Raw genomic sequence first — 14912 nt, forward strand, 5'->3', positions numbered from 1 at the left:
AGCGCGCCCCCTGCCGGCCCCGGCGGCCACTTCCGCCCCGGCGGCGCCCGCGGGTGGTTTGCTCGCTCACGCCGGGAGGCTTTCCCACGGAAGAGTCAGGGCCCAGCCCCAAACCCGGGCTCTCTCTGGGGCGCGCTTTTCTTCCCGAAGCCCCACTAAGCGGGCACCGCCCGAAGGGAGGCGCTCGGGCGCTCGGGCAGCCCAACTTGGAACGGCGGCGGTGGGCGGGGTGCGAGAGCGAAAGCGGCCGGAGCGAGCCCGTGCGTTGCACCGAGTAGCCCAAATCCGTGATGGGCGGACGTTCCTCGTTTGCAGAAACAGCACCTGCGGCGAGCACGGGGTGGCGGCTCGCGTCGCGCGCGGCCCCTGTTTGGACCCAAACTGAAGTCTGCAGTGGTCTTGACCTCTCGGATTACTGAGGTTGCAGTTTGCTGGGTCTGTACTAGTGGACGGGGAGAGCCCGGCGTGGTCTGCGAAGGGTATGTGTTTCGGGTTGACAGAGTGTGAGTTGCAGTTAGGATAAGCACGTAACACCGAGTTTCCAGCTCAGTCCTCATTTCAAACATGCCCTGTATGATTGAAGATCTTCCCAAACCTGTATTTCGACAAATGAATCAAGTCAATGTCCATAACAAAGTACCAGATCACTAAAGTGTGAGACCGTCCCGTTGGGACACCTGCTCTTGATTGAGCACACGAGCTATTTTTACGGTGTAGTCACAACTGCAGTTTGAAGTCGGCCGGAAAATATATTTTGGTCAAATGGTGAATGTTTGATAGTTAAAATCGCTATTCTCTCAATGAGAATGTCGCCGTAACAGAGTGAACTTGTAGAAAGTAAAGAAAAATGGGAACTTTCTTGGAAAGGAAATTCATTTTTCTGATCTTATCACTAAAAACGTAGTAGTTGGGCTCCTGGGTGGCTCAGTTGGTTGAGCGACTGCCTCCAGCTCAGGTCATGATCCTGGAGTCCCAGAATTGCGTCTGGCATGGGGCTCCCAACTCAGCAGGGAGTCTGCTTCTCCCTCTGACCCTTACCCCTCTAATGCTTTCTCTCTCTCTCTCTCATTCTCTCTTTCTCAAATAAATAAATAAAATCTTTTTTTAAGTAGTAGCTAAAATGTTAAAGTTTGGGGCGCCTGCGTGGCTCAGTGGGTTAAAGCCTCTGCCTTCGGCTCAGGTCATGATCCCAGAGTGCTGGGATGGAGCCCCGCATTGGGCTCTCTGCTCAGCAGGGAGCCTGCTTCCTCCTCTTTCTGCCTGCCTCTCTGCCTACTTGTGATCTCTGCCTGTCAAATAAATAATATCTTTTTAAAAAATAAATAAAATGTTAAAATTTGACCTTATAAGGCAAGAACAGTCATTTCTCACCGCCCCCCCAGACTGATGGATGTTCTTATGGCCAACAAAGAGGAACATTTGCGTTACTAAATAAGACACTTCCAACTGAGCTTCATGGAGTAACAAAGGCTACTTCTGCCAGTAATATGGTAATACTGCCACCAGTTTATTTTGTTTCTTCCTCTAATAGGAAATTATTATGGTAAAGACTTTGGTCCTTTTTAATTCTTGGCCTTGATAATTTCTTGGGCGATGACCTGATTCCATGGAAACAATTTCACAGACTGCAGTTTTGTGTATTTTCAAGAAGATGCATGATATTTTCAGAAGCAGATTTAAGATGGTCGTATTCATATTTTAATGTCTAATTTCTAATATTCTTGTCCATTCTTGCCGCTATGCAAATCACTAGAGAAAAATTTGTCCTTAAAGTTTGGGTGGATCTAGAAATATGACAATGAAGCAATTTAATTACTCTCAAGTCAAGAAAATAATCAAAGTTTCCATCTGTATCTTGGCTTTCCTTTCATGCACACCGATTTCAGCTTCTTCCCTGGAGTAGAATCAAAGAAAGATCTTTTCAGCAGGTAATCATCATGCAGGAAATACACTCTTAAGGCACATCAATTTATTCAGCAAGTTACAATAAACTGCTTTCTATGTAACCAACCATTGGTTATTAGTATATTGGTAATATTGGTAATGTTCCTTGGGAAATACAAAACTAAGGCCTTATTGATTAGCCTTTGAAAGACGTAATAGCTGCTGTTCCACCTTGGTTAAATATCTTGTATACGTATGTGACAAGACAATTTCACAATCTCTTTTGTATTGTATAATTTGTTATGGGGTGAAGAAAAATTATGGAAGTGTCTAAAATCTTTTTGCTTGCAGCCAGTCATCTTTTATTATGTCTTTTAAAGCTATAATGATTTTTATGAATATGAAACTGAAAGGTGTGAACAAATTACAGTATGTTTGTGCTCAGAGCCTTTACCAAATTTGTTGTATAGTCAATGATAATTTGTATACTTGTCTTTACTGATTTTATATTCCATAAATATTTCTCAAAGTCAGGTTCACTATGTGAGACACAAAAATCTTTCATAAAGTGAGGAAAGTAATCCTCTATGTTGTCAAATCTAAAAATAAAGCTGATTCTTCCAACCTCGTGTCCAGATGTCACACCATATAATTTGGGAGCACATTCAGCGTTTTCATTAACCTTTTTGTGCATAACAAAATATAAATCAGGAAAAGGTTTTTAGGAATGTTTTCTAAAATGAAACAATATTTAGAACCCATAGCTTAAGGTAACCCTTTCGGATTCCTTCCCTCTTTGGGAGCTTTGTACTATTACTCAATAAACTTTGCTTCACTATCACTCAATAAACCTTGCTTTGATGCCCACCAAAAAAAAAAAAGAAAAGAAAAATAGAATCTATAGCTTCAGCAAATCTCAAATATCCTTTCTCTTCCACTGCTGAAATGTTTTGTTTGGTTTTTGTTCTTTTAGGTCTTTTTTTTAAAGATTTTATTTGGGTGGCTCAGTCGGTTAAGTGTCTACCTTTGGCTCAGGTCATGATCCCAGGATCCTGGGATCAAGTCCCACATTGTCTCCCTGCTCACTGGGGAGTCTGCTTCTCCTTCTCGCTCTGGCCTGCCCAAGCATACCCCTCACTCCTTCTCTCCTCTGTGTCAAATAAATAAGCAAAATATTTATTTACTTACTTACTTAAATTTTATTTATTTGTTAGAGAGTGACACAGCAAGAGAGGGAACACAAGCTGGGGGAGTGGGAGAGGAAGAAGCAGGCTTCCCGCAGATCAGGGGGCCTAATGCAGGGCTTGATCCCAGGACCCTGGGACCGCGATCTGAGCCGAAGGCAGACACCCAACGGCTGAACCACCCAGGCACCCTTAAATAACTCTTTAAAAAAATAAAGATTTTATTTATTTATGAGCGAGAGAGAGAATGATCAAGGGAGAGAGAAAGTATAGGCAGGGGGAGGGGGAGGGGCAGAGAGAGAAGCAGGGAGTCACGGTGAGCAGCGAGCCCTTGTGGAGCTCGATCCCAGGACCCCAGGATCACGACCTGAACCAAAGGTGGACAGTTAAGTAACAGAGTCACCCAGGCACCCCTGCTGAAATGGTTAATCCATTGCAACTATTTCTACAAGCCTTGAAAAGGCTTCACAGATACCAAACCATTAGGTATTGTCTTATTAAAAGCATTCTCAGGGCGCCTGGGTAGCTCAGTGGGTTAAGCCTCTGCCTTCGGCTCAGGTCATGGTCTCAGGGTCCTGGGATTGAGCCTTGCATCGGGCTCTCTGTTCAGCAGAGAGCCCGCTTCTCCTTTCTCTCTGCCTACTTGTGATCTTCTTAGGGTCCGTGTTCAGAGGAGCGAGACTGATACAAAGCGAAGGTCAAGCAAAGCTTTTTTGGCGCCAAGCATCGAGAATCAAACCGACGGTGGGGGCCACCTCTTACAGAGAGAGCGACCACTCCCAGCCTCACAGACTAATTTTTATAGAGCAAAGGCCATGTGGTTGAGCCTGGCCACACACAGGTGGCCAGTGAGATTGTAATATACAGAGAAAGTTGCATAGTCATGCTAGGTCACACGCGGGTGGCCAATTGAATTACAATTTACCCTATAGTAGCTATTTGAACTAGCCTATCACCTTGGTCAGAATTGGCACCCAAGAGGCGGGGCCCACATTCTTTAGGGGGATAGTGATTGGATGTCTCCACCTGGCCTGGCTCATCCTTGCGTTCGGGCTCTGTTATCTCCACCTGACCTGACCCGCCCTTGTATTTGGGCTCTGTTTTCAGGGACTGGTCACCATATTTTACTGCATAAACAACAAAATGGCTGTTTAATCCGAGATGGACTCGCTCTGGCTAAGTAGGCCCTTTCAATCTCTCTCTGTCAAATAAAGAAATAAAATATTAAGAAAAAAAAAAGGCATTCTTGAAAAGTTCATTGTTTGGAGAGAATAAATTGTATTTTGGGTGTCTGATTTTATCTACATGTTCTTCTTTTTAAATACCGTGTCTGTACTTTAAATCACGACTCAAAGATGATTTATCATATGTGTGTTGTACCTGAGTTTTTACGTCTTTGTGAAATTTTGGGGTAGCCAAGTTGACATTTTGCTGTTAATTTAGCCTCCTAATATGTGAAAAATTATGAAATAAGGCTTTTTAAGATTCACAGACTAAATGGAATTAAGTAACTAAAAAATAAAATAAAAAATATTTTATACAAAATACATAGAAACTAATGTTTAAGTAAGCTGTACGCCCAACATGGGGCTCAACCTCCTGACTCTGAGATCAAGAGTCACATATGCTCTACCTATCCAAGCCAGCCCGGTGCTCCCGTGCGGAGTTTATTCAGGGTTATGAACGCGATTGCATCAGAGAATTCTACAGTAATTAGAGTTATGATATAATCTAATCTTTATTATTTTGCCCCGTAATAGTATTTATATGTTTATAAATATCTGTAGGCTCAAAAAATATTCTTTCTAAAGTTATCTGGGGCACCTGGGTGGCCCAGTTTGTTAAGCCTCTGCTGTTGACTTCCCTGCTGAGCAGGGAGTCTGCTTCTCCCACTCCCTCACCCCTCTCTCTGGCTTATGCTCTCTCTTGCTCATTCTCTGTCTCAAATAAATAAATAAATAATTTTTAAAAACTAAAGTTATTTGGATAGTATTCTTTCAATATTCACATTAACTGCATTCATGTATTTATTTAATAATTTGAAAGTTTTGTTTATTACATAGAACTACCATCTTTCATAATCCTCCTTCCATCCTTCCATAATAATTATTGCAGCATTTTACTTTTTTATTTTAAAGGATTTTATTTATCCTTTTGAGAGAGAGAGATGAGAGAGAGCATGAGAGGGGAGAAGGTCAGAGGGAGAAGCAGATTCCCCGTGGAGATTCCGGGATCATGACCTGAGCTGAAGGCAGTGGCTTAACCAACTCAGCCACCCAGGTGTCCCCAGCATTTTACTTTTGCAATATTTTTTTAAAAAGATTTTATTTACTTATTTGAGAGAGAGAGAGAGAGAGAGAGACAGAGTGAGAGAGCATGAGAAGGGAGGTCAGAGGGAGAAGCAGGCTCCCCATGGAGCTGGGAGCCCAATGCAGGACTCTGGGATCATGACCTGAGTTGAAGGCAGTCGCTTAACCAACTGAGCCACCCAGGCACCTCTTACTTTGGCGATATTAAACATACAATCATATATACTTCAACCGACTGTTCGCAGTTCAACAGAGAAAGCACATCGTCAAATTTAGCATTTCAAGTACCAAGTAATCTGGAATTTAGAATACCTACACTTGAAAGTAGATATTCAGATATTAACAAGAACTACGAATGACACGCTATGTTTATGTTATCGAAGATTGATGCACCCATGGGACGCGATAGAAATCGACCCAACCGCACAGCCATCACTCTCGGACAGGTCTAAGGACACCAGCGACGACACTGAGCGAGCACCCAGCTATTCCACGTTGCAACGGCAGTGCGATCTTAAAACGTGGAAACGTGGGTGGAGAGCACAGGCGCACAGGATTAGAGAGGTTGGCAAGCTAAAGGAATTCATAGAAGCTTGACGAAAGGGGTTTTGAAAGAAAAACAAGTACCAGTCAGGTACTAAACTAACGTTGAACCGGTGATTAACATTTATTGAGCACTTCACACCATCAGCTCATCGAATCATCGAATCCCTACATTAGCTATGTCAGGTGGATGTCGCCAGTTTGTGTGTGTGTGTGTGTGTGTGTGTGTGTGTGTGTGTGTTTTACACTTTAGTTTATGTGAAATTTTGCTGGGCAATTCTCCACGGTGTTTCTACATGTGTTGTGACAGCTTTTATCTTGGACAAGCTTTTCAAGGGTATTTGTTTGGCAAACAGCCTGAGAAAACAGAGGTAGCGTCTCCCTCTGGGGGAGAAGGCAGATCTGTTTCTTCACCAGGATAATAAAGATACCGCCTTCCTCCAGGTCAGAGGTTGCACAGGTGCGCTAGCATCACCCTAATAAGATCCGGACAGGACTGCCAGGTGAAATATTGGATACCTAGTTAAATTTGAATTTCAGATAAACAGCAAGTATGCCCTATACAATACTTTTTTTAAAAAATTTTATTTACTGGGGTGCCTGGTGGCTCAGTTGGTTAAGCGGCTGCCTTTGGCTCAGGTCATGATCCCAGGGTCCTGGGATCGAGCCCCGCATCAGGCTCTCCGCTGAGCAGGGGGCCCGCTTCTCCCTCTCCCCCTGCCTGCTGCTCTGCCTACTTGTGTTCTTAAAAAAAAAAAAATTGTATTTATTTATTTATTTATTTGAGAGAGAAAATGAGTGAGCAAAAGCAGGGGGAGCGGCAGAGGGACAGAGAGAGAGGGAAAAGCATGCTCTCCGCTGAGCAGGGACCCAGAGGCAGAACTTGATCCCAGGACACCCAAATCATGACCTGAGCTGAAGCAGCCGCTTAACTGCCTGAGCCACCCAGGTGCCCCTTCCCTATACAATACTTAACACTAAAATTTATTTCTTGTCTATTTGAAATTCAAATTTAACTCAGTATTTAATTTTTGAATTTGAGTTAAACTCAAATTTAACATCAATATTTCTACTTGCTAAATCTGGCAACTCCATATCGAGAGGTTCCTAAGCTTGTTGTTGTCCCTTTACTGTGACACAGATCCATTGTGTGTGAAACAGACACCTGGGCCATACTACATTGTCCTTATGAGTGAATTGATGGGAACATGAAGTTCATGCTGCCTGCAGGTCTGGGCGTAATAAAGTCCTTTGTCTCTGACCCAGGAGTCTCCTGCCTTCTCTAGCATCTCTAGAAACTATGGCAGGCTAACTAGTGAAATTTTTTTTTAAAGATTTTATTTATTTATTTATTTGACAGAGATCACAAGTAGGCAGAGAGGCAGGCAGAGAGAGAGGAGGAAGCAGGCTCCCCGCTGAGCAGAGAGCCCAATGTGGGGCTTGATCCCAGGACCCTGGGATCATGACCTGAGCTGAAGACAGAGGCTTTAACCCACTGAGCCATCCAGGCACCCCTAACTAGTCACTTTTTAAGTAGAGTAAAACTTCAGAGCCCATAGTTCCTTACTTGAAACTAACCCCAGAGGAACACTGAGATTATTTCTAATCTAATTAGATAATATTACTATTATAAGCAATATTGTTACAAATATCCTGGAACATACTTCTCCGTACATAGGTACAAAAACAGCTATCGGAAAATTTCCTGGAAGTGGAAATGCTGGGTCAAAAGGTATGTACACTTAAAACGCTGAAACATCAACAAATAGTTCTTCGTAGAGGTCATACCCGTAAACCCTCACCAACGATGCCTAAGAGTATCTGTTTCATTCCCCACTTGAGGGGACTATATTCTGACGTTGTTTGATCTTTGGCAACTTCATAAGTAAAAAGTGGAAATTCATTTAGTATGGCTTTATATTTCTCTTATTATGAGCCAAGGTGAACATCTTACCCTTAAAAGTCTTGTGAATTTCCTTTTCTGTGAATGTTCACATTTTAAGCATTTTTCTGATGAGTTGTTGATATATTCTTTTAAGCTTTTTATTTTATTTTGAGGATCTTACTTATTTATTTGAAAGAGAAACAGTGAGAGAGCATGAGAGAGGAGAGGGTCAGAGGGAGAATCAGACTCCCCGTGGAGCTGGGAGCCGGATGTGAGACTCGATCCCAGGAGTCTGGGATCATGACCTGAGCCGAAGGCAGCTGTTTCACCAACTGAGCCACCCAGGCACCCCTAAGTTTTTATTTTAATCACCCAGTGCTCCTCATGACAAGTACCTTTCTTTCTTTTTTTTTAAAAGATTTTATTTATTTGACAGAGATCACAAGTAGGCAGAGAGGCAGGCAGAAAGAGAGAGAGGAGGAAGCAGGCTCCCCACTGAGCAGAGAGCCCGATGCGGGGCTCGATCCCAGGACCCTGAGATCATGACCTGAGCCGAAGGCAGAGGCTTAACCCACTGAACCACCCAGGTGCCCGGACAAGTACCTTTCTTAATCCCCATCACCTATTTTACCCATCTTCCCCCCCTCCCCGGTGCCCCCCTTCCCCCCGCCAGCCAGTAACTCCCATCTGGTAACCATCAGTTTGTTTTCTATAGTTAAGACACTGTTTCTTGGTTTGTATCTCTCTCTCTCTCTTTATTCCCTACTTCACTTGTTTGTTTTGTCTCTTAAATCCCATGTGAGTGGAAAGAAAACAACAACAACAACACAAGAAACAACAGGTGTTGGCAAATATATGGAGAAAAAGGAACCCTCTTGGTCTGTTGTTGGAAATGCAGGCTGGTGCAGCCACTCTGGAAAACAGTATGGAGGTTCCTCAGAAAGTTAAAAATTGCATTGTATTGCTATAAATTTTCCTCTTAGAACTGCTTCTGGTGCATCCCAGAGGTTTTGAACCATTTTTTTCATTTTCATTTGTTTCTGCGTACATTTTTATTTCTTCTTTTATTTCCTGCTTGATCCATTCATTGTTTAACAGCGTGTTATTTAACCTCATGTATTTGTGGTCTTTTCAGATTTTTTCTTGTGGTTGATTTCTAGTTTCATAGCATTGTGGTCAGAAAAGATACACGGTATGACTTTGATTTTTTTAAAAATTGTTGAGGCATGGTTTGTGGCCTAATATGTGATCTGATCTATTCAGGAGAACGTTCCATTTGCACCTGAAAATAATATGTGTTCTGTTTTAGGATGGAATTTTCTGAATACATCTGTTTAAAACATCTGTTCCAGTGTGTCATTCAAAGCCATTGTTTCCATGTTGATCTTCTGTTTGATAATCCGTCCATTGCTGTAAGATGGGTGGTAAAGTCCCCTACTAGTGAATTATTTTTGATTAGTTCCTTATGTTTTTAACTTTTATTGTATTTTGTATTTTATTGTATATTGTATTGTATTGTATTGTATATTGTATTCCAAGTTGGGTGCATAAATATTTATAATTGTTATATCTTCTTATTGGAGTTTTCCCTTCATTATTGTATCGTGTCCTTCTTTGTCTCTTATCATAGCTTTTGTTTTATTTGTTTATTTATTATTATTTTTAAAGATTTCATTTATTTATTTGACAGAGAGAGACACAGCGAGAGAGAGAGAGAGAGAGAGAGAGAGAGAGAACACAAGCAGGGGGAATGGGGAAGGGAGAAACAAGCTTTCCACCAAGTGAGGAGCCCAGTGTGGGTTCGATCCCAGGACCCTGGGATCTCAACCCAAGCCAAAGGCAGATGCTTAACAAGTGGGCCCCCCAGGCGCCCCTATTTTTATTTTTAAAGTAGGCTCCATGCCCCATGTGGAGCCACAGAGGGCTTGAACTCATAACTCTGAGGTCAAGACCTGAGCTGATATCAAGAGTTGGGACACTTAACTGACTGAGCCACCCAGGCACCCATTTAGTCTTCGTTTTAAAGTCTATTTCATCCGCTAAAAATATTGCTACTCTGCTTTCTTTTGACATCCACTTGCATGAAAAACATTTCTCCATCCCCTCACTTTCAATCAGCAGGTATTGTTAGGTCTAAAATGATCTCTTGCAGGCAGCATATAGATGGATCTTTTTTTTTTTTTCTTTTCCATTCTGTCATCCCATGTCTTTTGATCCAAGTATTTAGTCCATTTATACTCAAAGTAATGATTGATAGATAAGTATTTATTACCTTTTTATTACTGGTTTTGTGGTTGTTTTGAAGATTTTCTCTGATCCCTTCTTGTCTCTCTTTCATAGTTTGCTGGTTTTCTTTAGTGATAAATTTGGATTTCTTTCTCTTTATTCTTTGCATATTTATTAGTTGTTTTTGGCTTGTGGTTACCATTAGGTTTGTACATAACATCTTCTGCATGTAACAGTCTACATTAAATTGATGGTCATTTAAGTTTAAACCCATTCTTTACTCCTCTTCTCCCCACATCTTAGGTGTATGGTGTCATATATTATATCCTTTTATACTGTGAGTTCCCTGAATGATTTTTTTTTAAGATTTTATTTATTTATTTGACAGAGAGAAAGATCACAAGTAGGCAGAGAGGCAGGCAGAGAGAGAAGGGGAAGCAGGCTCCCTGCTGAGCAGAGAGCCTGATGCGGGGCTCAATCCCAGGACCCTGAGATCATGACCTGAGCCGAAGGCAGAGGCTTAACCCACTGAGTCACCCAGGTACCCCCCCTGAATGATTTTTTACAGAAATTTACATTTACCGCTTTTGTGTTTCTACCTTCCTTCCTATCATTTTTTGGTCTTTCCTCTCCACTCAGAGTCCCCTTTAATATTTCTGGCAGGGCTGTTATAATTCGTGAACTCCTTTAGTGTTTGTATGGGAAACCCTTTATCTGTCCATTTATTCTGAATGATAACCTTGTTAGACAAAGTATTGTTGGCTGCAGATTTTGCTTATTCAGCACTTCGAATATGCCATGCCACTCTTTTCTGGCTTGGAAAGTTTCCGCTGAAAAATCTGCTGATATTCTTACATGGTTTTCTTTCAGGTAACTGTCTTTTGTCTTGTCGCTTTCACAAATTTTTCTTTATCACTATATTTTGCCATTTTAATTACAACGTGTTTTGGCATGGATCTGCTTTTGTCGATTTTGTTGGGGGTTCTCTGTGCCTCCTGAATCTGGATATCTGTTTCCTGCCCTAGATTAGGGAAATTTTCAGCTATTATTTCTTCAGATAAATTCTGTGCTCCCTTTTCTCTTCTTCTTCTGGGTCTCCTATAATATGAATGTTTTTACATTTGATGGAATCACTAAATTCCTTAAGTCTATTCCCATTTTACATAATTCTTTTTTCTGTCTTCTGCTCAGCTTGATTACTTTCGATTACTCTGTCTTCTAGGTCATTAATTCATTCCTCTCTTTCTTCCAGACTGCCATTCATTCCATCGAGTGTGTGTCTCATTTTGTTTATTGAGCCCCTTATCTCCACTATGTTATTCCTTATCTCTGTGTTAACGGTCTCACTGATGTCCTCCACTCTTTTCTCAAGTCCAGTGATCAAGCATGTTACTTATATCTGTTTTGGTTAGGTCTCCTACCATGGTCTTGCTTTTTCTTTCATCTGGGACAAATTCCTCAGTCTTCTCATTTTGTCTAAGTCTTCGTGCCTTAAGTTTTTGTGCCTTCTAAGTTCTCTGTGTTAGGAAAGTCAGCTATGTCTCCTGTTCTTAAGGGTAATTGCTTTATGAAGAAGAGGTCCCGTAGTGCCCTGCTATGTAGTGTCCTCTGTTCCCCAGAGCCTGGCACTTAGGGAGCATCTCCAAAGTGTGCTGTGTAGGCTCTGCTGTTGTGTCCTGGCTGCTTTATCCTTCAGGCCGGTCATCTGCAGAGGCTCTCTTTGCCTGTGGTGGGCAGTGTTTGGTCCTTGGCCTAAATATTCCATGTTTTGCACTAGGTGTGCTTGTGAAATGAGACTTATTGCCACCGCCACCAGAACCAAGGCACTGCAGAACTCCCTGGTTGGGAGACACAGTGTTGGCAGGGGTTTGGGCTGGTCCTCTGAGGAAAGTGGTCACTGTAATGGGCCTGGGAAGGGTGGTTCCACCAGAGCATGGGGGAAGGCGGGGTTTGGTATAAGCAAGTTAAGTAGTGAGTGTTGGCTCTGTGCCTTGTGTTTATCATGAGGGCTGGGGAGGGAAATGGCTCCTGACAGTTTCTTTGTTCCTGGAGGGGTCTCTCATGAATGCTGCCTCTTTGGGGCATGCTTTGAGAAGTGCAACTAACCTCTCCACTGTGTGCCCCATGCGATCTTCAGATTGCTGTTTCCATACTGTAGGTCTGTGGGCTGTTTGCCCTGCCTTCTCTCTAAAAGTAGCCCCAATATCCTCCAAGTTCTCCCACAGTCAAGCAGGCTGACCTCTAAAACTCCAGGTTCTAAGGCCCTCTCACTTTCCAAGCCAATTGCTATGGGGATTCATTTTCCCCATGGGCTCCCCTGTGTGCTAGTCCATCTCTTGTTTCTTTCTTGAAGACTGCAGCTCCCTCCTCACCGCAGCAACCAGGATCCATTTCTTTCCCAAGTCAGTCCCTGTATTTCCTACCTTCTTCTGTGTGGCATCTGGTCTACCTTCAGTTGTGGAGTTTGTTCTGACAGTCTTCAGATCAATTCCTGGGGTATCTGGGATGATTTGATACTTATCTAGTTGCATTGGTAGGACAAGATGAGCCTAGGGTCCCCCCATCCACCACCATCTTACCCTCCACTATGCATTGATATTTTCAAGTTGCATGAGCTCTTTATACAGTACATAAATTAAACACTTGTTTTTCATGTTATATATATTTTACCTAGTAAAGACATCTGCCATTTGGCATCTTGCCAAATAGAAATTTAAAATTTTTATGTGAACATTTTCAGTGTTTTATGACGTTGGTTTTGGCACCTTGCTTTGAAAGGCCTTCCCCTCTCTCAGTTTTTTGGTTTTGTTTTTTTAATCCTTCTCAGTTTTTGAAGAAGTCTTCATGAATGAAGCAATGACTCAAAACTTCAGCCTGGCTTTGGAAGCATTTTGTATGTCTCTAAGATACTTTTGGTTCACTGGCATTTTGACAGCACAAGATACTTACTAATAAATCGGCACACTTGGATTTCTCAGCACTGGCACAGCAGAGGCTGTTTTAAGATTTATCAGAGGAAACTCTTGACCATGTCTGGGGTGTTGAAGTCCCAAGGAAGCCCTCTCTGTTACTTCCAAAATGAGACTTTGACACAGGATTTCTCCAAGTTTCACTATGTGAGAAATAGAAAATATTTTTTTAAAAGATTTTATTTATTTATTCGACAGACAGAGATCACAAGTAGGCAGAGAGGCAGGCAGAGAGAGAGAGGGGGAAGCAGGCTCCCTGCCAAGCAGAAAGCCCGATGCGGGGCTCAATCCCAGGACCCTGGGATCATGACCCAAGCTGAAGGCAGAGGCTTTAACCCACTGAGCCACCCAGGCGCCCCACTATGTGAGAAATAGAAATGTTCATACTATGAAAGCAAAATATAGCCAGAACAACAAACATCACTTAATTCGATAAGATGATGAGGCAACGACAGGGTCCCAAGGCTTCCAATGACCAGTTTCTCCAAATCCACATTTTATAAATTCATATATGCCTCTGGGGGAGTTATTTCAGGAACTCCCTATCTGTATTATTGTTACAGTTTCTCCAACAGTTACAGGCAGAGAGATTTGAATTAACATATTTTTTTCTTATGTTCACTATAACTGGAAAAGCTTCCTCGACTAAAAGTAAGAGTACGAGATCTTCAGAAAGGAAAGGGTAATTTGACTACCAGGTCATACACTTTTGCCTGTTACGGCACGTAGCTGTGGCTGACATGGTTTCCAAAGAAAACGCTATGACAGGGTTCTGATACTGTGCAACTGGGGACCAGACAGCTACATTCTTACCAAATTCCTGCGTTCAATACAGACTCCCCCATTCATTTCTGCTTGGAAAACAAGATTTTGCTTCTTGCTTATTAAGGAGAAAATATCGATGTTTGCCTATAAATAGTGATTCAAATCAGACTCCAAACTTGACAAATATAACCATGACAGTCTTAGCCGCAGGTTACAGTGTGTTTTCTCTTTGGGGGTTAATGTACACCTACCCCCTAATTTCTAGCACCTACAGTGAATAGGGAATCCTAGTAACTTAAACAGATCCTGGCTTAGTAAGGCCCTAGAGAGGAAAAGTAGAAATAAAACATTATAGATTACGAGAGGTAATTTTGGATAAGATTCTTCCTCCTTGTATGAGTGTAGGTATGATTTTTCAGAATCTCAGGTTTCTCTTAACCACATATTTATCTATTTTATTTTTTTTTAAAGATTTATTTATTTATTTATTTGACAGAGAGGGATCACAAGTAGGCAGAGAGGCAGGCAGAGAGAGAGGAAGCAGGCTCCCAGTGGAGCAGAGAGCCCGATGCGGGGCTCAATCCCAGGACTCTGGGATCATGACCTGAGCCGAAGGCAGAGGCTTCAACCCACTGAGCTACCCAGGCGCCCCAACACTGTAGCTTTTAGTCCTCATAGTTGCCCATGTGATAGATACTTCTGAAGTCACATCCTGTGTGTTTAGTGGAGTAACCCTTTCAGTAAAGAAGTCTATTTACTATGTTAAGGTTTTAAGATTTAATATTAATGTGGAAGGGAGGATTTCCAGTAGGTCAGCAGCAACACTTTCAATTTCTCCATCTGTCGCTTCACTACCTCCAAAGACCTAATGACTATCTTAGAGGCCGAATGGTTTGAATGCATAGACATCTATCAATGGACTTCCATTTTCTTCTTCCTTTGACCTAAGCAAGTGGTTCTAAAACATTAATGTATGTAAGAATTGCTGTACAGAGTTGCATCAAACCACTTTTACTGTAGTTTATATGTTAGGAGCAATTTAAGAGATGTTCAAGGTGATTTTGAATATAAATGATTTTTGCCTAACATATTGGCTTTAGGCTGAATCATCTGCAGGGAAATGACACAGGACCAACAGATTCAGGCT

Source organism: Meles meles, chromosome 10 (genome assembly GCF_922984935.1).
Source record: "Meles meles chromosome 10, mMelMel3.1 paternal haplotype, whole genome shotgun sequence".
NCBI lineage: Eukaryota > Metazoa > Chordata > Mammalia > Carnivora > Mustelidae > Meles > Meles meles.